We start from the raw sequence: 26,449 nt of genomic DNA on the forward strand, positions 1-26,449 counted from the left end.
CTTCTTAAGACTGGGCTTAGACGTCCCAGAATATCTATTTCACTGTATTGTGTCCTTCGTAAGTATTGCACACTTCAAATTTCCTCAACTGATCTCAATACTTGTTGAAGTACTCTTTATAATTAGATTTCAGTAGATTTACCACATACAAATTTATGTGTCAATATTCCTATTTGTTTAAGATAATTTTTTTTTTCATGTGGACCATTGTTAAAGTCTCTATTGGATTTGTTACAATATTGCTTCTGTTTTTTGTTTTGTTTTTTTGGCTGTGAGGCATGTGGTATCTTGGCTCCCCAACCAGGGATTGAACCCTACTCCCTGCCTTAGGAGGGACAGTCTTAACCACTGGAGCACCAGGGAAGTCCCTGTATTTTATTCTTAATGGGGAAAAAGCCTTTTGAATTCAGTGATTATGGAGATTATTTAGAAGTATACCTAAAAAGTGTGTCAGTCAAATTAATAATTTCCACAACAATAACCAAATGTGCAGCTGGCATCCCACCAGAGTTTTTTAAAAAAATGTCTTCATATAAATTTTAGAAATGAGTAAAAGCCCACCCAGCTTCAAGGAGAGTAGAAATGGACTGCTTGGCTTGTGTGAGGAGCAGCTCTGTGTACAGGGACGGGAGGAATCATTTGGAGGTCATATTTAGAGATGATCCCAGACAGGTACTGTGCGTACTGCTTCATATGTATTATTTCATTTAATCTTCACAACAACCTGCCCAGATAATTACTCATTTTGCCCCTTTGTGGTGGCTGAGTCCTGTGGCTTGTGGGATCTTAGTTCCCTGATTAGGGATAGAATTCATGTCCTGCACGCTGGATCACCAGGGAATTCCCTACCTCTAATTCTTAATGCTCAGCCAGAGCCAGGGCTCTCTCCAGACCCAATAATATCTTGCCCTTTTTACCAACTCTGAAAGCAGAAAGGATTCCAGATTTAGCTAGAGAGCTGTGGGTCTGAATCTAGCTCTATTACTTTTTGAGGGTATTTCATATCTTTCTGTTTCAAGCACTTCATCTGTGACATGAGAATTGTAGCATCTTGTCCAAAGGGTTCTGGCAAGGAGTAAATTTAACAAGATAAAATAAAGTATACAGAGTTGGGCAAGAGGGCCAGTGGTTTTAAAAACTGGGATTAAGAATGCTTTTATATGACTTCCACTAGTGTTTCTTTTAGTAAATCATACCTACTGGAAAACAGTATATAAAAAAGACAAATAAAAGCTGTGGATAGATTAGAAAGCCTGCTGCATAATAAACCACTCTAAATTTTCATCTATTAAAACAATAGGTTATTATTCCTCACAGATGTGTGGATTTACTGGATCAAGAAATCCTTCAGGATTTATTGCTCTAGTTATCTTCAGAAAATACAATCTGCCATCTTAGTTGTTTTGGTGTTTAGATTGGTATTTACAGAAATCTAATTGCTGTATCTTTGATTAGGAAAACCTTCTGAGAATCAAAGGGTGTCTTGACATCACAGTGATCGATTTCTTTTAGATGCCTACAAACCTTGATAGAAAATATTGGCTGATTGACCAACTTCCTCAAAAATCTGCCATCAACTCCCTCTGTGTCCTTGGGAAAATCTGTTTACCTCCCTGAACTTCAGCTTGTTTCTCTGGAAAACTAGGGAGAGATGGTTGAACTACATGGTCTCTAAACTCCTTTCCATTGCCAACATTCTATCATAAAAAAAAAAAATCATAGGCACTATGTATGTGTGTGTGTTAGTCACGTCAGTCGTGTCCAGTCGTGTTCAACTCTTTGAGACCCCATGGACTGTAGCCTGCCAGGCTCCTCCGTCCTTGAGAATACAGGAGTAGGTTGCCATTCCCTTCTCCAGGGGATCGTCCTGATCCAGGGATCAAACCTGGGTCTCTCACATTGCAGATTCTTTACCGTCTGAGCCACCAAGGAAGCCCATTAGACACTATATGAAGTGAAAATAGTTCATAATCTAATTTTTGCAGAATCCTCAAAGACCAGGAGAATATACACTGACAATCATGCTCTAACACAAAAGCATGCACATGGTATAAATCAATGTCTTGGGTGTGTAGAGCATCTGAACAACTTTGCAATTTCTGGTCTTTAAATTTGATTAAAAAATGTCACAATATTATATATTAGGAAGTAAGATGATTTATAATGATCTCATTCGAATTTTATTATAGAAGCTTGATTCCATGTTAAAGTTTGGCTTACATCTAGAGACTATTTTAAAGAATTTTTTAAAATGCTAAATTATAATCAATTTAGCAGAGCAGGAGGACAAGAACCATTTTGTAGATGGAGAAATAAAGAGACAGAGAGAGACATTTTATTAGCAGCATTGAGTTTGGGTATGTCTAGAAGAGAAAGGTCAAAATAATGAGGAGCTTAGAAATGACTGTAAATGAGTGGTTGAAGGAACTGGAATGTTGGCTTGCATGTAGGAAACTATACTGTTATCAAAAATTTAAAGGGATGCCATCTGCTGATAATGATATTTTGGGTAGCTTCCTCTGAGAGAACTAGATAGAAGTTACTACTAATAAGTTCAATATAAAGACTTCCATTTAATGTAAGACATTTTCCAATTATTGTAGCCCATATTCAGACCTGATGCCTTTAAAATGGTGAGGTTTCTATTATTAGAAATATTTAAACAGAAGCCAGATACACCTTGGCAGAGACGTGGCAGGATCGATTCATGCAAAGTACTAAAGTACAGGGTGGACATAGGACTGGGTGGCTTTGGGAGGAGTTTTAATTTCAGGTTTTGTTTTTTTCTTTCAGTGACAATCACTGACAATGGTAAGAGTCTAAGTAAGCAATCAGTGGGAAAAATAGTAGCTACATATCTAACAAACTTTCATGTAGATCTCATAAAAGAAACACTAAGATTGCAACTGTGAATGTTCAAAGGTCAGGAATAGATGGAGCACTAATAAGGAAATATAAATAATTCATAAGCTTATGAAAAAATATGCAACCCCACTGATAAAAGAAATGCAAATTCAAATATCAATAAGATAGCATGTGTCATTTATTAAATTGGTGAAGGAAAGAAAACTAATACATAATTTTGATGAAAATGCAGTAAACAGTCTCAAATGTGGTTGGTGAAAATACAAATTTGTTTAGAGACTTCAAAAAGCAGTTTAACGTATTTAAACCACTCTATTATGGACATTTAACCATATTAAAGAATTATTATCATTAGATGCAATTATTGCACTGAAGTTAAGGTAAGAAACAAAAAGTATTTTTATATTCCAGAAATACAGATTGAAATATTAACAGATGAAATCATGGTGTTTAGAATTTGCTTGAAAATTATCCATTGAAGATTAGAAGTGCCTACATGGGACTATGGATGAAAAGTGATTGATTACACATTGATCTTTGTTGAAGCTGGGAAATGGCTACACAGGGATCCATTTTGCTATTCATTTTTTTATGCATATAAAATTTCCTATAATAAAAAGTAGAAACAGTGATGAAAAAAAACCCACTTTACATTCTCTGACTTAAATAAATTTCCACCTAGGAATGTCCTGATGAAGTGTGCCGATTGGCATACAAAGCTTCACGCACAAAGATAATTTCTCACTGTTTCCTGGCTCACTATTCTGCAGTGTCACTCACCTGTGTAAACCATTCAGCGGCACCCCATTGCTGTCAGTATTAAAATAAAAAACTTGAACCCATCTGCAAGGTCTTAGATCCATCTGACCTCTGCATAGTCAACTTGGCAGGTGTCCAGAGCACACTGTGCCCCACAGCTGTGGCCTTTTCTTAGGGAATACCCTCTTCTGACCTTCTCCTTCAGGTCAACTTCCACTCCTACTCCAAACCCCAGGTCAATACTGTTCTTCAGGGAGGCATTTCTGCATTTCCCCAGATGGTGTTAAGCCTTCATCATATGCTCTCACAGGACTGGGTACTTCACTCTTGCAGCTCTCTTCTCAATTCTAAGGCATGTGTGCTCAGTCGTGTCCAACTCTTTGTGAAGCCACGGCTGTAGCCCACCAGGTTCCTTGTCCATGGAATTTTCCAGGCAAGAAAACTGGAGTGGGTTGCCATTTCCTTCTTCAGAGGATCTTCCTGACCCAAGGATCAAACCCACATCTCTTGTGTCTCCTGCATTGGCAGGTGAGTTCTTTACTAACTGAGCCACCAGGCAAGTAGCTAATTAGGTAATTGTATACTAGTTGCATAATGACTACCCTTGTCAGTGACCTCCACTCTCTTACTTACACCTGTATCAGCCAGAATTTCCAAATATAGTAGGAATTCAGTAAATGCAGGTTGAACTAATTAACTAGTAAAAATGATCTAAACCCAATTTAGCCATCTTAATTCTCTGATGAACTTATGTGGTTATATTTTAGCACATTAAAATGGAATGGCAGATTTTCAACCTTTCAAAGACAATGGTAGGATGAGGGGCTTAAAAGAGAGGGTGCCTCCTTTGCCTTATGAGAAAACCATATCTCAGAACTTCCCCAAAGGAAAACTGCCTTCACACTATAGCTAGGACCACTTTGCACAGTAGAGCTCACAAAGAGGAAAGAAACTCCAAAATGTCTAATCTTGTCAGGTAATTAGTGGATGAAGAGATGAGATGATTAGGGGTAAAAAAGAGTGAACTTTAAACTGCACGGTAAAACCCTGGCTTTTAGTTCATTATCTCAGGAATACATGTTCTAGGGACAGCTGCATTCTCTTGGCTTCTGGTCTAAGCTAATGAGGTCAACAAATTTTCATCAAGGAGAGAGATGTTCCTGTTAATTAGGTAATGAATGGGACTTTGCCATTCTCTATATTAAATTACTGTAATTTTCAGAGCAAAAGAGTCCACTTCCTGGCTAGCTCACTTTCATAATCTAGACAGTGAAAATAGGAGGCAATAGGGAAAAAATGCAGTAAATTCTACTGCATTTCCTGGGGGTTCACATACACATGCTGGTTCATTTTTCAGGAATCTGAGCCAGAATGCCCCTCCGTTGGGGTTTGTCTGTTTCTCACAGTTAAGGCGTAACTTTTTTTGTGTGTGTGTGAAATTTCTACATAGATGATGGTGGGAGACACTTGATGTCATTTGTTCTCACCCTCATTCCCTAGCCCCCACCCCACTACACACACTCACTTTAAAAAGACAACACTCAAGCAAGTTGTAAGGCTAAGCTTTTGAGAATTCACATGGGCAGCTTTTTATTTCTTTATATCCAGCTACTTAACAGTTTTGTTTCTGAAGAAACAAGAATAAACAAGATTCAGACTTAGCTTTTCAATTAAACCCCATAAACTTCAGCTAAAGACCCTGGACATCACCATAAAGACTCCAAGGCACTTTTTAAAGATTTCCCTGAATGTGGAGGCTATAATTTGTTTAGAAGAAGTGCCCAAGGGTTGCACATAGGGAAACAGGAAAGAAAAAAACATGAACAAGTAGATACTCTCAGTTTAGAGTTGCTTTCTTGTTTAACAGAGAGATGTTATTTGCTTTCATTCATTCAAACCATTAATTATTTAGCTAAGTGCTGTTCTAACTGTGGGATTATAGCCATGAACTAAACCGACAAACTGTCCTCCTTCTGCTCAAACAAAAAATTTGCCCCTTCTTTTAAAACTAAATGCTGTGGTAGTCTAAAAGATATTTCCTTTTGAAAATGCATCATTGCTCTTTCTATACTTATAGAGATAAATAAGTACAGAGAAAAAACACAAAAAACTCCTGGAGGGCTATGCCAGAATGTGGATGCTAATTTTTTTTTCCCCAGGGGAAGGCAGCAGTTTCAGCGCTCATACTTGCCTGATTGGCATTTTTTCTGTGTTTTCCATGTATTACCATGTTTCTGTATAACCACGAACAAAACTAATGTCTTGTTACCTGAGAAATGAAAATCTGCTCTTGAGAACTTCACTCCAGGTAAGGTCTCCAAAGCCCAGGTGTGCTGGTCTGAGGCTGAGTGGTGTGGAATAAAGGAACCCCTCAACCCCCAGCCCCCATTTATAGGTTGAGGAGAACAAGAGCTGGCTTTGAAGCAAAAACTTTCTCTGGAGTCCTGAAAGAGAGGAGAGATGAGGAAGAGCACAGAGAAATCTCCTCAGGTTCTAATCCAGGTGAATACCACAAAGGTGCCACTTAAAGTTTTCTTTTAATTTGTCAATGAGCTGTTCCTTTTAGTCTTATCTTTGTTGAACCACCAAAGGCATGGAGGCACCTTAGTTTAGCTCTGCATTTACTCTGAGCAAATACTAGTGTGGAGTAAGGAGTGAGCATGAGACCACATTACTCCATGGGAATCCATTTATCCTGCTTCTCCCCAGGGAACCCCGTGAGAGAACATCATAGACTTTAGGAAGGCTGTTAAGAGCCTGAGCTGAGCATATCTGGAGAACTTTCGAATGTGTATTCCCATCAAATAAAAAGGGAGCCATCATGAAAAGAGGAGAGTCAGCACAGAGGTGCAGAGATCGCTGATTTGAACTGTTAGCTCACCTCTGAAGTTGTCTCAGTCAACAGGTGTACCTGGAGGAGATGCATGGAGTTTCTGCCTCATGTCTGGCCCCGAGCTGGATGCTGAGACCTCGGTCTTTTCCTCATGGAAAGTCCATCCCAGGAAAGGGGACAGATGATGGGGTGTGCAGCACAAATAATCAATGAAGAACGTGTTAAATATTGGAACCAAACAGGAAGGGGAAGAAAGCGATGGGCAAGGAACTGAACAGTCTGGAAGGCCTCTGAACAAGACCATTGAGATGAGATAACAGAGAGCAAGAATAGCCAGCATTTGTAAGAGAACCACTAGGAACTGCGGTATAGCTTAGAGATGACTTTTGTTTCTTCACAAAGGTCCAGACTTCCCCCCCTGTTTTTGCTTTCTGGATATGAGCTGGCCAGGAAGTAGTCTCTTTTATTCTAGAAATTTGACATGTTGAGAAAGAGGAGCATAAATACTGCTTTAAATTCTATCTAGTGCCATTTTAATTCACTGAAAGAATTCAAGTCAAGTCACTAATCAGAATCTGGTTACAAATATCTGTATTTGAAGCACCCACAGTGTGCCATGAGACATGCAATGTTGGGTTCTTACACAGGAACATGTGCTTCTCCACCCATCAGCAATTGCTATGGGGGTCCCAGATTAATTTTTCTTATAATATTTTATCACAGTTCCATAAAAGGATCAAAAGTAAGTCTGCACACAACAGAACTTAAGAGGGTTCATGGTTGGAAGGATTTTCTAAAGATGCTTGAAAAACCGAATCACAATGAAGCAGCATATCATAGCCAGAGATCATCTCTGCAATGGTATTGCATCCCCTGAACCCAAGAGTGGCACCATTTATGCGGCACGTACCATGTGTGAGGCCTGGAACCAAAACACTTTGCATGTATCTCTCATTTACCCTCACAAAACCTCCCCCCAGACTGCTTGCCCATTTAACAGAAGAAACCACAACCCAGAGAGGAAGTGTGGGCCACAGATACATTGCTGGCTAGTAATCAGGGCTTTCTAACTCCAAACCTGCAACCACATTTAATCACTATGAAATGCTCTCATCTTAGTTCATTGAAAAAAAATGGACATTTCGCAGAAGAGCAACGCAGCTCATCTGCCATTCACTCTTTAACCCTTCACATCCTGTGAAGAAATCCACAGGCAATGAAATGCCATCCAACAATCACAGTTGGAAATCTTTAACTGAAGTGAAAAATAAGAAAAAGAATACCTGGAGTCAATATTGAAGCATGAAGCAATAATGATGGTGATGATGATGATAATGTCTCCTGGCACCTAAAACATACAGTCAGCAAAGAACAAATATAAATATTTGCAAATAGTTATCACTTTTTAATATCTGCAACATGCTGTTTAGAGGTTTGGCTACTCTCCCTCTAAATTTTTAAAAAATTAAAAACCAAGATGGCAGGTAAATATGAATATATTTGGTATTTAAAAAATAATTTCAAATTAATAAAAGCATGATTATCATATTAAACAAAATAACTAAAGACATGAATATTTCAGAGTGGAAATATATGTGAACTATAATGCCACCAAAATAACCAACCTTGAAGATAACGAAAGAAATGCAAATTAAAGTCCACAAATCTATACCCTATTTTCCCTATCAAATTGACAATGATGGAAAAAAATGATATCCTCACAGCTTGTGAGAGTGTGGTGAAGCAGGACTGAAAACTGTTTCACTAGCCTTGAAAAATGTAACATCTATATAAGGGATTTTTAGGTACCAAACTGTTACTTATAATATTTAATGCCATGATAAAATGCTATAATATTAAGTGAAAAAGATCACATTGCAAAATGATGATCAGTTTTGTAGCAAAAATGCTTTCCATAAATATGTGGAAATCAGACTAGAAGTAGAAGCTGAAAATGTTAGAGGGATTATCCACAGGATGATGACAAAGAGATGAGAGATGCTATTTCTTTACTAGTCTGGCTTCCTTTCTCTGCCAGTCCTAGTTTTCTCAGCCCTATTACATCTGAGACATCCTAACCTGACCAGTTCTCTCTCCACCCGGCTGTTTCCCTGGGTCTGTGAACAGGGACTGGTAGCCCCAACCTAAAACCTCTCCGATAGCCCTCTAGTCATCTCTGCCCTTGAGTCCCAAATGCTTTCATTTTGCATCTTAAATAATTTTCCTATTATTGTCAATACAGGTTTATTTTTTAAAGTTGAAACTGAAAAACATTTTTTTTCAGGTTTCATTAATTTTCTCTAACCTTTAAATCATACCTCACAAATAAAATTTTGTCACAGCTGGATTTAGTAGATGCAGACAAATCAAGTTCACTCTTTCTTGAAACACTGACAAGAAAAGAAGGGAACAAGTCACTTAGAAAAGGTTTTCATAAGAAACCAGCTAAGTAATCATTAAATTTATTTCTAATTGGTAATGGGTTTTATCACAATTAGCTGGTATTAAGTTTCTTGCTTAAGTTCACAAATCTGCCCCTAATATAGCTCCTTTGTTAAAGGATATACAGATGAATTCAACAATACTTGACGGCATAGCTAGGTATTGGAACATTCCACAGAAAATAGAAAAATAATTTTCTAAGAACATGATGGCAACAATCAACAGCCAACATTCTTAGACTTTCAAATTACCAAAAGTATATACAATTTTAGTGTAGAAAAAGAAATCAATTTTATAAAATTAACCTTTTGGGTTGAAAAGTACCCTCTTTATCTTTTAAGATACCAAGTGTACCTTTTTCATTTCCATAGTTGATCTGCCCCTACATGAAGGTAAGACCACAGTCTACCTTTTTCCTGTGTCCATCCCAGGTTAAGGGAGGCAAACGTGCTCCCCCCAACTTTCTCTTTCTCCAGCACCACCCTCTCAATGAAAACAATGCTTGCTAAAGTGCATTCTTACTAAAGTGCAGCCTGAGAGGAAAAAAGGAATCGGGAAATGAAAGAGACTTGGAATCCAACTACTCAAGATGAGCATAGTGAACATCTCAGTGGATATTTCTCCTGTTGATGTTGTTAAGGCTGAGCCTGCCAGAAAAGGCGCCTTCACTCACCGCCTGCATTTATTTCCTCCTCTCTTTTCTCCTTTATCTGAGGAGACTGGCCTTCCCCTCCCCTCCCCCACCTTCCCGGGCAAGGTGAAAAATTACCTCCTTTGCAAAATTCAATGGATAATTTATTTTAATGGAGCTCTCTACTGCTCTTAAATTTACTCCTTCTGGTAATTCAACTTGCTTAGTTTATAAAATGTTTGTCTCTCCTGATTCTCCTTGAATCTCTGTGATGTCCAAGGCCTTTTTATCCACTGCCAACATTTCAAAACAGGAACACAGCTCCATCTCTGACCAAATATTCTTCTCTTTCTGCAGGCTTTCTCCTTGGGCAGTCTAAAGCAAATTTTCATTTCAAATCCTTATTTCCAGCTTTGACCTGTTTAGCTCAGTTCGGGTGCTACTGCCTGTGGGTACATATCCGCTCAGCAGACAATAGAACATTGTTGGAAAGAACAAGGGCTTTAGGGTAAGGTATGTCTGGGTTTAAACATCCAGATCTGCTCTCTCTTTTAAATCTGTTCATTTATTTAATTGGAGGATAATTGCTTTACAACATTGTAATGGTTTTTGCCATATATCAACACGAATCAGCCATAGGTATACATGTGTTCCCCCCATCCTGAAGCCCCCACCCACCTCCCTCCCTACCTCATCCCTCCCGGTTGTCATAGACACCGGCCCTGGGTGCTCTGCTTCATGAATCGAACTTGCACTGGTCATCTGTTTTACATATGGTAATGTACATATTTCAGTGCTATTCTCTCAAGTCATCCTACCCTCTCCTTCTTCCACTGAGTCCAGAAGTCTGCTCTTTACATCTGTGTCTCCTTTGCTGTCCTGTACATAGAATCATCAGTGGCATCCTTCTAGATTCTATTTATATGCATTAATATACAGTATTTTTCTTTCTGTTTCTGACTTACTTCATTCTGTATAATAGGTTCTAGGTTCATCCACCTCATTAGAACTGACTCAAATACACTCCTTTTTATAGCTGAGTAGTATCTTGCCTGGAAAATCCCATGGACAGAGGAGCCTGGTAAGCTGCAGTCCATGAAGTTGCAAAGAGTCGGACATGACTGAACGACTTCACTTTCACTTTTCACTTTCATGCATTGGAGAAGGAAATGGCAACACACTTGTGTTCTTGCCTGGAGAATCCCAGGGACGGGGGAGCCTGGTGGGCTGCCGTCTATGGGGTCGCACAGAGTCGGACACGACAAGCGACTTAGCAGCAGCAGCAGTATCCCATTATGTATACATACCATAACTTCCTTATCCATTCATCTCCCTATGGACGTCTAGGTTGCTTCCATGTCCTAGCTGTTGTAAATAGTGCTGCAATAAACATTGGAGTACATCTGTCTCTTTCAATCCTCCTTTCCTTGGTGTATATGCTGAGCAGTGGAATTCCTGGCAGTTCTTTCCCAGTGTTTTAAGGAATCTTCACACTGTTCTCCATTTGCTGTACTAGTTTGCACTCCCACCAACAGTGTAAGAGGGTTCCCTTTTCTCCACACCCTCTCCAGCATTTTCTGTTTGTAGACTTTGTTGATGGCTATTCTTACTGGCATGAGATGGTACCTCATTGGGGTTTTGATTTGCATTTTTCTTATAATAAGTGATGTTGAGCATCTTTTCATGTGTTTATTAGCCATCTGTATGTCTTCCTTGAAGAAATATAGATCTTTTGCCCACTTTTGACTGGGTTGTTCATTTTTCTGGTGTTGAGCTGCATGTGCTGCTTGTATATTTTGGAGATTAATTCTTTGTCAGTTGTTTCATTTGCTATTATTTTCTCCCATTCTAAGGGCTGTCTTTTCACCTTGTTTATAGTTTCCTTTGTTGTGCAAAAGCTTTTAAGTTTAATTAGGTCCCATGTGCTTATTTTTGTTTTTATTTCCATTCCTCTGGGAGGTGGGTCATAGAGAATCTTGCTATGATTTATGTCAGAGACTGTTCTACCTATGTTTTCCTCTAAGAGTTTTATAGTTTCTGGTTTTTTATTTAGGTCTTTAATCCATTTTGAGTTTATTATTGTGTATGGTGTTAGAAAATGTTCTCATTTCATTCTATTTCACGTAGATGAGCAGTTTTCCCAGCACCACTTGTTGAAGAGACTGTCTTTTCTCCATTGTCTATTTTTGACTCCTTTGTCAAAGATAAGGTGTCCATAGGTGCATGGATTAATCTCCGGACTTTCTATTTTGTTCTATTGATCTATCTTTACTAGTTGTGTAGTTAATGGAAAATAATTTACTGTCCTTATCACTCAGTTTACTCATTTTCAAAATGAGTATAGCAGTAGTAATTCCCTTATATGGTTGTCTTATGGATTAAATTAAATAGTGCATGTGAAGCACCAGTATAAAGTAAATGCTCAATAGATTTAGTCACTATTTTTAAAAAAATATTTATTTTAATGTAATTTATTTATTGGTTATGCTGGGTCTTAGTTGTGGTGGGATCTAGTTCCCTGACCAAGGATTGAACCCCGGCCCCCCGTATTGGGAGCTCGGAGTCTTAGCCACTGGATTACCAGGGAAGTCCTATCACCATTGTTGTTATGTTCCAAATTCAACATACCTAAAGCTGAAGTCAGTGAATTCCATCACCCTTATGCAATACCCCAAGCCAGAGACATAAACTGAATCACTTTGCTCTATACCTGAAAATAACACAATATTGTAAATCAACTATACTTAAATAAAAAAATAAAAAATACTAAACATACACACACAAAAAAGAATGACATGTAGATTGTTGGATCTCACCCTAGACTTATTAAGTCGGAATCTTCAGTAAAGAGGCTGGGAAGTCTGTTTATTAGAGTTTTCAGGTGATTTTTAGCAGAGCAGATTGGGAAACTTCATGCTCTTCCCTTCCTTCCCCGCCAGTCACTGTCTCATGCCAATTATGTAGCCTACCAGGCTCCTCCATCCATGGGATTCTCCAGGCAGGAATACTGGAGTGGGTTGCCATTTTCTCCTCCAGGGGATCTTTCCAACCCAGGGATCGAACCCAGGTCTCCCGCATTGCAGGCGGATTTCTTTACAGTCTGAGCCACCAGGGAAACCACACCAATTATTACTCAAGATTAATTCTTGAATTGACCCCCTCCTCTCCATCACTACTGCTACTAATCTAATTCAGCATCCTCAGCCTAGAGCTAGTCTGGGGTCAACCTTATACCTGGCAGATGATAAGGTTGATTGGATGTGGTTATCAAGGGTTCTCTCCCTTTCTCACTCTGAATCTCAGCACAGTCACTCCTTCCAGGAACTAGTACCACTTTGACTCTGAGGCCCAGGTTGGAACCTTTCTCCCCTTCTGAGCCAGGTCCCTGTCCCCATACCATGCACCTCACCAACTGAGGTCCTATAAAACAAGGATGGACTTGTTAGTATCCAGCCAACTGGCCCACTGAGCTTCAGCTAGGTAACTGCCCCCAGAGTCTACACAGTTCGCTCAGGGCTTCCTGCCTGTTTGGACCATCTCAGACCCAACCCTCATCCCAGGCTGCCTTCAGGATCAGTCGTTGTAGTCTTTTTTTCTGTGCCAGGCGTCTTCCCCATCAACTAGTGGACTAGCCAACTGTCTCATCCTCATTGAACAAATCCTTTAGATATACTGTTAGTGAGAAGAATATAGATAAGAATTTAGATATAATAGAATTTCTGTTGAGAAGAGAAACAGACTGTATTTATACATATAAAAATAGTAAATAAAATTCCATTGCTCTCAGAGATACATCAGTATGTAAAGTGGTTACCAATGGGTGATGGGATTTCACACATTTTATATATTGGGTATTTATTTATTTTGTAGTTAAAACTAATGCATGAATAAAGGAAATCAGGTGGTGGATTGAAATGCTGTCTACATGCTTGCCCTCTTGGTTTTTCTTGTCTCCCATTCCCCACCCCCATTTCCAGCTGACAACTCAGTTCAGTTCAGTTGCTCAGTCATGTCCTACTCTTGGTGACCCCATGAACTGCAGCATGCCAAGCTTCCCTGTCCATCACCAACTCCTGGAGCTTGCTCAAGCTCATGTCCATAGAGTTGGTGATGACATCCAACCATCTCATCCTGTGTCACCCCCTTCTCTTACAGCCTTCAACCTTTCCTAGCATCAGGGTCTTTTCCAATGAGTCAGCTCTTCACATCAGGTGGTCAAAGTACTAAGTTTCAGCTTCAGCATCAGTCCTTCCAATGAATATTCAGGACTGATTTCCTTTAGGATGGATTGGTTGGATCTCCTTGCAGGCCAAGGGACTCTCAAGAGTCTTCTCCAACATCACAATTCAAAAACATCAATTCTTCAGCGTTCAACTTTCTTTATAGTCCAACTCTCACATCATACATGACTACTGGAAAAACCATGGCTTTGACTAGACAAGAGTTTTGTCAGCAAAGCAATAGCTCTGCTTTTTAATATGCTGTCTAGGTTTGTCATAGCTTTTCTTCCAAGGGGCAAGTGTCTTTTAATTTCATGGCTGCAGTCACCATCTGCAGTGATTTTGGAGCCCAGGAAAATGAAGTCTGTCACTGTTTCCATTGTTTCCCCATTTATTTGCCATGAAGTGATGGAATTGTATGCCATGGTCTTCGTTTTTTGAATGTTGACTTTTAAGCCAGCTTTTTCACTCTCTTTCACTTTCATCAAGAGGCTCTATAATTCTTCTTCTCTTTCTGCCATAAGGGTGGTGTCATCTTCATGTCTGAGGTTATTGATATTTCTCCTGGAAATCTTGATTCCAGCTTGTGCTTCATCCAGCCTGGCATTTCACATGGTGTAGTCAAGGCTATGGTTTTTCCAGTGGTCATGTATGGATGTGAGAGTTGGACTATAAAGAAAACCGGGCTCCGAAGAATTGATGCTTTTGAACTGTGGTGTTGGAGAAGACTCTTGAGAGTCCCTTGGACTGCAAGGAGATCCAACCAGTCCATCCTAAAGGAGATCAGTCCTGGGTGTTAATTGGTGGGACTGATGTTGAAGCTGAAACTCCAATACTTTGACCACCTGATGTGAAGAGCTGACTCATTTGAGAAGACCCTGATGCTGGGAAAGATTGAGGGCAGGAGGAGAAGGGGATGACAGAGGATGAGATGGTTGGATGGCATCACCAACTCAGTGGACATGGGTGAACTCCAGGAGTTGGTGATGGACAGGGAGGCCAGGCGTGCTGCAGTTCATGGGGTCACAAAGAGTCAGACATGACTGAGCGACTAAACTGAACTGAACTGACCCTGCATATAAGTTAAATAATCAGGGTGACAATATACACCCTTGATGTATTCCTTTCCCAATTTGGAAACAGTCTGCTGTTCCATGTCTGGTTCTAACTGTTGCTTCTTGACCTGCATACAGATTTCTCAGGAGGCAGGTAAGGTGGTCTGGTATTCCCATCTTTTTAAGAATGTTTCATAGTTTGTTGTGATCCACGCTGTCAAAGGCTTTGGTGTAGTCAATAAAGCAGAAGTAGATGTTTCTCTGGAATGCTCTTGCTTTTTCTATGATCCAGTGGATGTTGGCAATTTGATCTTTGGTTCCTCTACCTTTTCTAAATCCAGCTTGGACATCTGGAAATTCTTGGTTCATGTACGATTAGAGCCTTGCTTGGAGAATTTTGAGCATTCCTTTGCTAACGTGTGAAATGAGTGCAATTGTGCGGTAGTTTGAGCATTCTTTGGCATTGCCTTTCTTTAAGATTGGAATGAAAACTGACCTTTTCCAGTCCTGTGGCCACTGCTGAGTTTTCCAAATTTGCTGGCATATTGAGTGCAGCACTTTCACAGCATCATCTTTCAGGATTTGGAATAGCTCAACTGGAATTCCATCACCTCCACTAGCTTTGTTTGTAGTGATGCTTCCTAAGGCCCACTTGACTTTGCATTCCAGGATGTCTGGCTCTAGGTGAATGGTCACACCATTGTGGTTATCTGGGCTGTGAAGATCTTTTTTGTGTAGTTCTTCTGTGTATTCTTGACACCTCTTCTTAATATCTTCTGCTTCTGTTAGGTCCATACCATTTCTGTTCTTTATTGTGCACATCTTTGCATCAAATGTTCCTTTGGTATTTCTAATTTTCTTGAAGAGGTCTCTAGTCTTTCCCATTCTATTGTTTTCCTCTATTTCTTTGCATTGATCACTGAGGAAAGCTTTCTTATCTCTCCTTGCTATTCTTTGGAACTCTGCATTCAGATAGGTATATCTTTCCTTTTCTCCTTTGCCTTAGCTTCTCTTCTTTTCTCAGTGATTTGTAAAGCCTCCTCAGACTATCATTTGCCTTTTTGCATTTCTTTTTCTTGGGGATGGTCTTGATCACTGCCTCCTGTACAATGTCATGAACCTCCATCCATAGAATCCCTTGAATCTATTTGTCACTTCCACTGCATAATTGTAAGACGTCCTAATTCCTGACTCAGGAAGTTTGGACAAAGATATCTCTTTTTGATAACTGAAAAACTCAAGAGGATAAGATTATGTCAGGTCAGTGCTTCTCAAAATTCTGTGTGCAATGAGTCACAAGGATATCGTGTTAAAACACAAATTGCTGGGGTTTATTTATTTTTTAAATTTATTTATTTTATTTTTGTTTGAGCTGGGTCTTCCTTGTTGCTGAAAGACTTTCTCTAGTTGAGGTCCTTGGGCTTCTCATTGCAGCAGCTTCTCTTGTTGTGGAGCATAGGCTCTGGGTATGTGGGCTTCAGTAGTTGTGGCTCTCAGGCTCTAGTGCCCCGGCTCAATAGCTGTGGCCCACGGGCTGAGTTGCTCGGCCGCATGTGGAATCTTCCTGGACTGGAGATCAAACCTGTGTCCCCTGCATTGGCAGGCTGATTCTTATCCACTGTACCGCTAAGGAAGTTCAAATTGCTGGGTTTTAATAGAAGAGGGAAGAATATACATATATGTAGGTTTTTTTCTATATCTGGAAGCACAACAGGGAATGACCAGGAATGGCAAGAAGTGGTGGGGGTGGCACTTAGGCTTTTTTCCATGTACTTTTTCATATTCATATATATCAGGTGAGTAATTTTACCTCAAAAATAAAATAATTTATAATATATGTATATAAATATATAAATAATTGAGTAGCTCGGATCTTTAGAAATACTGACTCTGGCCAATTTTGTCATTTAACTTAGTCATATGAAAGATATTAGTTTTTTCTTACCCAAAAACTAGGTCTGTAACTTTGGCAAACAGCAGATTGTAGCACAAGCAATTTATGAACTCCTGTGAAAGGTGGGTGGGGTCATGAGAAGGGAATTTTTAGCCATGAATTTAAAACAGCGAATGCACACTACAAGCTTCTTGCAAGTACTTGAATGTTTAAAATGTGATCCTTATGATCTTTTGTCATGAGAATTGATCTCATGTGACACCATAGGGTACAAACTGTTAGAAAACTGCATTTCCTTTGTGGTGGGAAAGGATTGCTAACAAAACTGATTCCTAATTATTAGTATACTCTTGAATGACAAGATCATTATGAATTCAGAGCAAAACACTGCTTCTTGGTCTCTCCTGTCTTTTAAAAGCTTATTGAGATATAATTGGCAAATAATCAGATCAGATCAGTCGCTCAGTCGTGTCCGACTCTGTGACCCCATGAATCGCAGCACGCAGGGCCTCCCTGTCCATCACCAACCAACTCCTGGAGTTCACTGAGACTCACGTCCATCGAGTCAGTGATGCCATCCAGCCATCTCATCCTCTGTCGTCCCCTTCTCCTCCTGCCCCCAATCCCTCCCAGCATCAGAGTCTTTTCCAATGAGTCAACTCTTCCCATGAGGTGGCCAAAGTACTGGAGTTTCAGCTTCAGCATCATTGCTTCCAAAGAAATCCCAGGGCTGATCTCCTTCAGAATGGACTGGCTGGATCTCCTTGCAGTCCAAAGGACTCTCAAGAGTCTTCTCCAACACCACAATTCAAAAGCATCAATTCTTCGGTGCTCAGCCTTCTTCACAGCCCAACTCTCACATCCATACATGACCATAGAAAAAACCATAGCCTTGACTAGACGGACCTTTGTTGGCAAAGTAATGTCTCTGCTTTTGAATATGCTATCTAGGTTGGTCATAACTTTCCTTCCAAGGAGTAAGCATCTTTTAATTTCATGGCTGCAGTCACCATCTGTAGTGATTTTGGAGCCCAGAAAAATAAAGTCTGACACTGTTTCCACTGTTTCCCCATCTATTTCCCATGAAGTGGTGGGACTGGATGCCATGACCTTCGTTTTCTGAATGTTGAGCTTTAAGCCAACTTTTTCACTCGCCTCTTTCACTTTCATCAAGAGGCTTTTTAATTCCTCTTCACTTTCTGCCATAAGGGTGGTGTCATCTGCATATCTGAGGTTATTGATATTTCTCCCGGCAATCTTGATTCCAGCTTGTGCTTCTTCCAGTCCAGCGTTTCTCATGATGTACTCTACATATAAGTTAAATAAACAGGGTGACAATATATAGGCTTGACGAACTCCTTTTCCTATTTGGAACCAGTCTGTTGTTCCATGTCCAGTTCTAACTGTTGCTTCCTGACCTGTGTACAAATTTCTCAAGAGGAAGATCAGGTGTTCTGGTATTCCCATCTCTTTCAGAATTTTCCACAGTTTATTGTGATCCACACAGTCAAAAGCTTTGGCATAGTCAGTAAAGCAGAAATAGATGTTTTTCTGGAACTCTCTTGCTTTTTCCATGATCCAGCGGATGTTGGCAATTTGATCTCTGGTTCCTCTGCCTTTTCTAAAACCAGCTTGAACATCAGGAAGTTCACGGTTCACATATTGCTGAAGCCTGGTTGGAGAATTTTGAGCATTACTTTACTAGCGTGTGAGATGAGTGCAATTGTACAAGAAGTGAGAAATAGATTTAAGGGCCTAGATCTGATAGATAGAGTGCCTGATGAACAATGGAATGAGGTTCGTGACATTGTACAGGAGGCAGGGATCAAGACCATTCCCATAGAAAAGAAATGCAAAAAAGCAAAATGGCTGTCTGGGGAGGCCTTACAAATAGCTGTGAAAAGAAGAGAAGCGAAAAGCAAAGGAGAAAAGGAAAGATATAAACATCTGAATGCAGAGTTCCAAAGAATAGCAAGAAGAGATAAGAAAGCCTTCTTCAGTGATCAATGCAAAGAAATAGAGGAAAACAACAGAATGGGAAAGACTAGGGATCTCTTCAAGAAAATCAGAGATACCAAAGGAACACTTCATGCAAAGATGAGCTCGATAAAGGACAGAAATGGTATGGACCTAACAGAAGCAGAAGATATTAAGAAGAGATGGCAAGAATACACAGAAGAACTGTACAAAAAAGATCTTCATGACCCAGATAATCATGATGGTGTGATTGCTGACCTAGAGCCAGACATCCTGGAATGTGAAGTCAAGTGGGCCTTAGAAAGCATCACTACAACAAAGCTAGTGGAGGTGATGGAATTCCAGTTGAGCTATTCCAAATCCTGAAAGATGATGCTGTGAAAGTGCTGCACTCAATATGCCATCAAATTTGGAAAACTCAGCAGTGGCCACAGGACTGGAAAAGGTCAGTTTTCATTCCAATCTTAAAGAAAGGCAATGCCAAAGAATGCTCAAACTACCACACAACTGCACTCATCTCACATGCTAGTAAAGTAATGCTCAAAATTCTCCAAGCCAGGCTTCAGCAATATGTGAACCATGGCAAATAATAAGCAGCATATATTTAAAGTGTACAATTTAATAAGTCTTGACACATGTATACACCCACGAAGCCATCACCACAATCAAGATAGCAAACATTTCCTTTACTTCTCAGTCTATTTTGGTTCCTTGTAGTCCTCACCTCTCACCCCTTCCCTGCATCTTTCACTCACAACTACCGATCTGTTTTTTGTTCTCATATTAGTTTGCTAAAGCTGAAACTCCAGTACTCTGGCCACCTCATGCGAAGAGTTGACTCATTGGAAAAGACTCTGATGCTGGGAGGGATTGGGGGCAAGGGGAGAAGGGGACGACAGAGGATGAGATGGCTGGATGGCATCACTGACTCGATGGACGTGAGTCTCAGTGAACTCCGGGTGTTGGTGATGGACAGGGAGGCCTGGCGTGCTGCGATTCATGGGGTCGCAGAGAGTCGGACACGACTGAGCGACTGATCTGATCTGATCTAGTTTGCAGTTTATAGAATTTTATACAAATGGTTTGTGCAGTATGTATAATTTTAAAATCTGTCTTCTTTAATTCGGATCATGGTTTTGAGATCCAAAAATTGTGTGTATTAAGAGTTAATTCCTATCTGTTGCTAAATGGTAGGTATTAGTGAGAGCAAGCCTCAGTGTGTCTATCCATTCATCTGCTGATTGAACTGGGTTGTTTCTGACAAACCATTGATTGTATTTTATTTCCTCATAACCATCTACAGGTCTTTCATTCTCCCCATTTTACAGATGAAAAAACGGAGACTTAGAGAGGCCAGGGAACTTGTCCAAGGTGCCCACACAGTAGCTGGAACATAGAACCTTAAATGTTTGATGTTTGAGCTGAATAGGACATTAGGACACCTTTCTTTCTCTTTAAATGACTACTCGGTGTTGAGATTTGAATTGTGATCAGTAAGAAGTAGGTTTTTCTCTTTATTCAGGATAATATCAGCAGGTCTTACCCTGACAGTTAAATACCAATATCCCTTTAATAAAATTCATTCTTCACGTGCTCTGGGAAATTTTCTGTGATGCTCTATCAACCTAAGGTGACCTTCCCCCCCCTCCCCCCGCCATAAAACAGCAGTGTGCAGGGCTGACTCGCACAGGGTCACAAGAGTTGACTATTCAATTTTCAGAACTTAAATATTGTTATTATAAAAATATGCCTCTACCTGAGATGCCTGACTGCCATAGCCTTTCCTGTCCCTCCTCCTGATCTGATCAGGTCTGGATCAGGTGCCCTTCCCCTGGATATCCTGACTGTCGCCATCGCAGAACAGCCCTTACCAGGTCATGCGGGAGGGGACTGTTTGTGTCTGGTTCACAGGTGTATCTCAGGCCCCCAGTTCATGTTTAGGGAATGAGTAAATGAATGAATGAACTCTGAGGCAATAAGGTGACAACAAACCAATTGCTTGTTCTAGAGTCAAGAATATCCTTACCTACATTCTCTTCATTGATCTTCACCATAACTCTGTGAGATAGGAATTATTATTCCCATTTTATAAACTTGGGAAGTTAAATGATGTTGGAACCCAATACTGGCAGAACCTTAAAACTCTTCTCAATATCAATCTATCCTTCCATAATATCACTCTTTCCTAATGCAGGGGCAATCATTGACTGATAATTATGTACTGTAACCAGAAACCGCTGCGTATATTACCTTATTCAGTCTCCACAAACCACACTAAGAAGTAGGGGAGGTCACTCATTTGCAGGTAAGGAAATGAGGATGATCAGAGGAGAACTGACTTGTTAAAAAGTGCTGTAGTTTTGCAAAAATGAATAATCACTGTGAGCTGAGTAGATTGAGAAGACTTTATGGTGAAAGAAAGATTGGAGTTGATACTTGAAGGAATGGTAGTTCTTAGATAGAATTAAAGCCATCAGAAATAGGGATTTCCAGTTGGAGAAAAGAGATAGGGCATGAGTGTTTGATGGTGAGGAGACCAGAGGATGAGAATAAAAGTTCATGATTAAGAATTAGAAAAACATAAAGACTGAGAAGTTGGTTGAGCCATTATCATGGAGAGACTGCAAAAAGAGTGTTTCAGAAGTTGCATCCCAAAGGAAATTGGAATAATTTTATAGAAGCAACATGACAAAGGGTGTATTTGATTTTTTTTCCTTTCCTTTTAAAATAGAATTTATTTAAAAAATTCTAACTTTCTTGCGTATTCCTTAAACTATTTTTTTTTTCCTTGACAGGAATCATCTAGCCTAGAGTTCCCACTTTCTGAGAGACAGAAACCATGAGAAATGGAAAGTGCTGAGAACTTGAACTCTGCTGTTTCAGGGTGGAGCAGGACATACCATTCCACTCTGTGAAGAAGACTTGCTGACTTTTCGTAGTTGAGAAAACACTGGAGTCCTGTGTGATTGGTGGAGTAAATCTTACGGCTTAAGAGAGAAATTCTGTTTCCTTTACTTTTCTTAACCGCTTTCAAACTCAGCTCAGAAACTCTCAGCAAGGATCAGCAATGAGATCCCACGGTTGCTTTGTTTTCCCCTTTTATTTGGCCTTTCTTTCAAAACACTTTCTTTTTTTCTTTCAAACTTTAAACTTTTTATTTTGTACTGGGATATCTATCCCCCATGGCTCAGCTGGTAAAGAACCTGACTGCCAATGCAGGAAATGCAGGAGATCTCCTGAGACATGGGTTTGATTCCTGAATTGGGAAGATTCCCTGGAGAAGGAAATAGCAACCCGCTCCATTATTCTTGCCTGGAAAAGTTCCATGGACAGAGGAGCCTGGCAGGTTACAGTCCTTGGGGTCACACGTGCACACACACAGCGGATTAACAGTGTTGTGGTGGTTTCAGGTGAACAGCCATACATGTACATGTATCCATTCTCCCCCAAACCCCTCTCGCATCCAGGCTGGCAAGTCACATTGAATAGAGTTCCATGTGCTATACAATAGGTCCTTGTTTGTTATCCATTTTGAATATAGCAGTGTGTATATGACCTTCCCAAACTCCCTGACAATGTTTTCAAAATAGGGTTTCCGTGGGATTCTTACTTGATTTTTTTTCTTTTTTCCTTTCTTCATTCCTTTTTATTTTTGCTGTGCCGCAGGGCACGCAGTATCTTAGTTCCCCAATGAGAGATCGAACCTGCATCCCTTAAGTAGAAACTCGGAGTCTTAACCACTGGACTGCCAGGGAAGTCCCCTCTTGCCTGTTTTTCATTGGCATGCTTCCTCCCACTCTCCTTACCTTCCACAGGAGATGGGACCCAGGAAGGGCAGACCTGCCCACTATCTGCTCTTTAATAACGAGGGGCTTTGGGGTCATGTGAACTACATCTTCTGTAGACTGAGAGGCCAGCCTTGGAGAGAAACAAAGTTTGGTCAGGATTTCTCAGGCTCCTCTTGTGATAGAGCCATGTACCAGGGGAAGCTTTTGGAGGGGGATGTTTTAAATGCAGGAGGCCTGAGAGCAAGTGGAGCTGAGTATTTGTGCTCCTGAGGCCTGATGTCCCTGGAGGGGCTCCCAGCTGGCTTGGTCATCCAGAATTTTCAGTCCCTGTGCTTAGACTCATTCCTGCAAGGAGACACTATCCTAACTAGGGTACTATACAATTTATCATACAGATTAGGACATTTTTAAGAATAAAAGAGATTATCAGAATAATTAAAATATAGTTTTTAAAAGTATTTTTGAATGACAAATTATTGAATTTATAATGGGTCAGCTGGTAAAGAATCTGCCTGCAATGTGGGAGACCTAGATTCAATCCCTGGGTTGGGAAGATCCCCTGGAGAAGGGATAGGCTACCCATTCCAGTATTCTGGCCTGGAGAATTCCATGGACTATATAGTCCATGGGGTCACAAAGGGTCAGACATTACTGAGAGACTGTCACTTCACACACTCAAAAACTATTTTCAAAAGTAAAAATACATGTTCATATGTATTAAAGATTTAAAAATTTATGCTATTTGAGCATTAAAAAAAATAATAGTTTTTTTGGTACATAGTAACATACTTTAAAGTTCTCTTAGATGTAATCTGTCTCTAATAATACATCATAGGTGTTTTTTTTCCTAAAGGCTATATTCTTCTTCAATAAGGTCCCTTTATTTTTAATTTTTCATAAGATTTCCTAAAACACTCAAATTTGCATTTTATAGTTAATTTGAATTGTTAGCAGCTTTTTTTCTTCGTAGTTATAATCTAAAATGAAAAGTTAAAAATTTTAAAGTCTGCACAATACCTGATAAGCTCAGAACAAAGTGAAAGAGTTTCAATTCTAATTTTATTTTATTTTTTGCATTAAAATATATAAATACTTAAATCCAAATATTTTCATAGGTACTTTCTTTTTTTCTTCTTTAACTGTCAATTTTGCACCTTTGTATGACAAATATTTTTTAAAGGAAAAAATCATCAAAAATTCTCTGTCATGATTCTTTTGAGTATTTAAACAAATATACATATTACAGAAATATAGGCCTTTCAATTTCATTTTATTGTGGTATAGAATGCAAATTTAGGCAATTAAAAATAAAACATTTATCTAACAGTTCTTTGGTAAGTCAAAATAATGGAAAGCTCAATTATGACATTTTAAAATGAAATCTTTAAACATTTGAACTCTCATTGTTTATTTTGTTCAATTCCTCCCTTGCTTTTATGTGGCTTAGATTCAGTATCTTGTTTGCTTTAGTTTCAATAATTGCAATTTGCTAAAATGTAGAGGCTGAAGTTTTGGGGAGCTCCTCTTATTGAATACTTTGAATAAGCACTTCCAACTGATTTTAAACAAAATGTTTCAAAATTTAAATAATATATTTACAAAAATGTTCAATGTCATTATAGGACACATATGTTGAGTTAGAAATTTGTTCTTGAAAGACTCAAATGTTTCTAAAATCTAACTAATTTAAATGGACAAAACAAAGTGAATTTATATGCCACCTTACCTAAGTATTTTCTTGCTTCAACATCAATGTTGCCATGAAAATTGTGTAGCTCAGTTGTTTTATCTTTATATTTATAAAAATATTCATAAATTTTGATAACACAGTTTCTATTACAATTGGTAGAGTATCACAGCTTGTTTGAACACAATTATGAATCATCTGTATAGAAATCAATTCTAGTACATTTTTGTTCCATAGCACTATTTTTTCCCCCCATAGTTCTGAACGCTACCAAAATTTGTAAACATATAATGACTGCAAAAACAAGTAATTTAATCCTTGGTGTTGCACTTTGTAACTGAATTTACACTAATAGCATTCAAAATAATTTCAGGCATTTTGCTTTAAACAAAATAAAATCCTGAAAGTTTTACTTTGATTCCATGAAAAAACTTTTGGAGATTTTTAACTATTGCTAGAAGTAAGGGGATTTTTTTGGTGACACCAGATGACACAGATATAAAATTGGCGTCATTTAATAGTTTGGCTGAATCATCGAAAAAGCAAGAGAGTTCCAGAAAAACATCTATTTCTGCTTTATTGACTATGCCAAAGCCTTTGACTGTGTGGATCACAATAAACTGTGGAAAATTCTGAAAGAGATGGGCATACTAGACCACCTGACCTGCCTCTTGAGAAACCTGTATGCAGGTTAAGAAGCAACAGTTAGAACTGGACATGGAACAACAGACTGGTTCCAAATAGGAAAAGGAGTGCGTCAAGGCTGTATATTGTCACCCTGCTTATTTAACTTATATGCAGAGTACATCATGAGAACCGCTGGCCTGGGTGAAGCATAAGCTGGAATCAAGATTGCCAGGAGAAATATCAGTAACCTCAGATATGCAGATGACACCACCTTTATAGCAGAAAGAAAAGAGGAGAGTAAAAAGTTGGCTTAAAGCCCAACATTCAGAAAACTAAGATCATGGCATCCAGTCCCATCACTTCATGGCAAATAGATGGGGAAACAGTGGCAACAGTGGCTGACTTTATTTTTCTGGGCTCCCAAATCACTGCCGATGGTGATTGCAGCCATGAAATTAAAAGACATTTACTCTTTGGAAGGAAAGTTATGACCAACATGCAGCTGCTGCTGCTGAGTCACTTCAGTCGTGTCCAGCTCTGTGCGACCTCACAGACGGCAGCCCATCAGGCTCCCCTGTCCTTGGGATTCTCCAGGCAAGGACACTGGAGTGGGTTGCCATTTCCTTCTCCAGTGAATGAAAGTGAAAAGTGAAAGTGAAGTTGCTCAGATCAGATCAGATCAGTCGCTCAGTCGTGTCCGACTCTTTGCAACCCCATGAATCACAGCACGCCAGGCCTCCCTGTCCATCACCAACTCCTGCTCAGTTGTGTCCAACTCAGCGACCCCATGGACTGCAGCCTACCAGGCTCCTCCATCCATGGGCTTTTCCAGGCAAGAGTACTGGAGTGGGTCACCATTGCCTTCTCCAATGACCAACCTAGACAGTATATTAAAAAGGAGAGACATTACTTTGTCAACAAAGGTCCATCTAGTCAAGGCTATGGTTTTTCCAGTAGTCATGGATGGATTTGAGAGTTGGACTATAAAGAAAGCTGAGTGCAGAAGAATTGATGCTTTTGAACTGTGGTGTGGGAGAAGACTCTTGAGAGTCCCTTGGTCTGCAAGGAGATCCAATCAGTCCATCCTAAAGGAGATCAGTCCTGACTGTTCATTGGAAGGACTCCAATACTTTGGCCACCTGATGCGAAGAACTGACTCATTGGAAAAGACCCTGGTGCTGGGACAGATTGAAGGCAGGAGGAGAAGGTGATGACAGAGGATGAGATGATTGGATGGCATCACCAACTTGATGGACGTGAGTTTGAGTGAACTCTGGGAGATGGTGATGGACAGGGAGGCCTGGTGTGCTGCGATTCATCGGGTGGCAAAGAGTCGGACATGACTGAGCAACTGAACTGAAATGAATAGTTTGGCAAGTTCTGCTTATGTTAATGTAGTCAAAATATTATCAGCTATCTCTTTACACAGGTATGTATATAAAGAAGTTTGGAATTTAAAAAGGACAAAATTAAAATAGAAAAAGATCATTGCTGCTGCTGCTAAGTTGCTTCAGTCGTGTCTGACTCTGTGCGACCCCATAAATGGCAGCCCACCAGGCTCCTCTGTCCATGGGATTTTCCAGGCAAGAATACTGGAGTGGGTTGCCATTGTCTTCTCCAGAAGGTCATTGGAGCTATATCAAAAGACATGCTTCAAAACGGGTTGTACAA

The 26,449-nt window shown here is 39.7% G+C and overlaps 1 long non-coding RNA gene across 1 annotated transcript in view; it reads right to left on the reverse strand.

The window, feature by feature from the left end:
* The window catches only part of LOC123334481, a 29,785-nt gene extending 20,938 nt beyond the window's left edge, over positions 1-8,847 (reverse strand). Inside the window, exons 1-2 of the long non-coding RNA XR_006552425.1 lie at positions 8,776-8,847; positions 7,741-7,805 (exon numbers count right to left, since the gene is read on the reverse strand). This is a non-coding gene — a long non-coding RNA (uncharacterized LOC123334481). The remainder of the gene's footprint in view (positions 1-7,740; positions 7,806-8,775) is intronic.
* Between the last annotated feature and the right edge of the window lie 17,602 nt (positions 8,848-26,449).

This window comes from Bubalus bubalis, chromosome 1 (genome assembly GCF_019923935.1).
Source record: "Bubalus bubalis isolate 160015118507 breed Murrah chromosome 1, NDDB_SH_1, whole genome shotgun sequence".
Taxonomy (NCBI): Eukaryota; Metazoa; Chordata; class Mammalia; order Artiodactyla; family Bovidae; genus Bubalus; species Bubalus bubalis.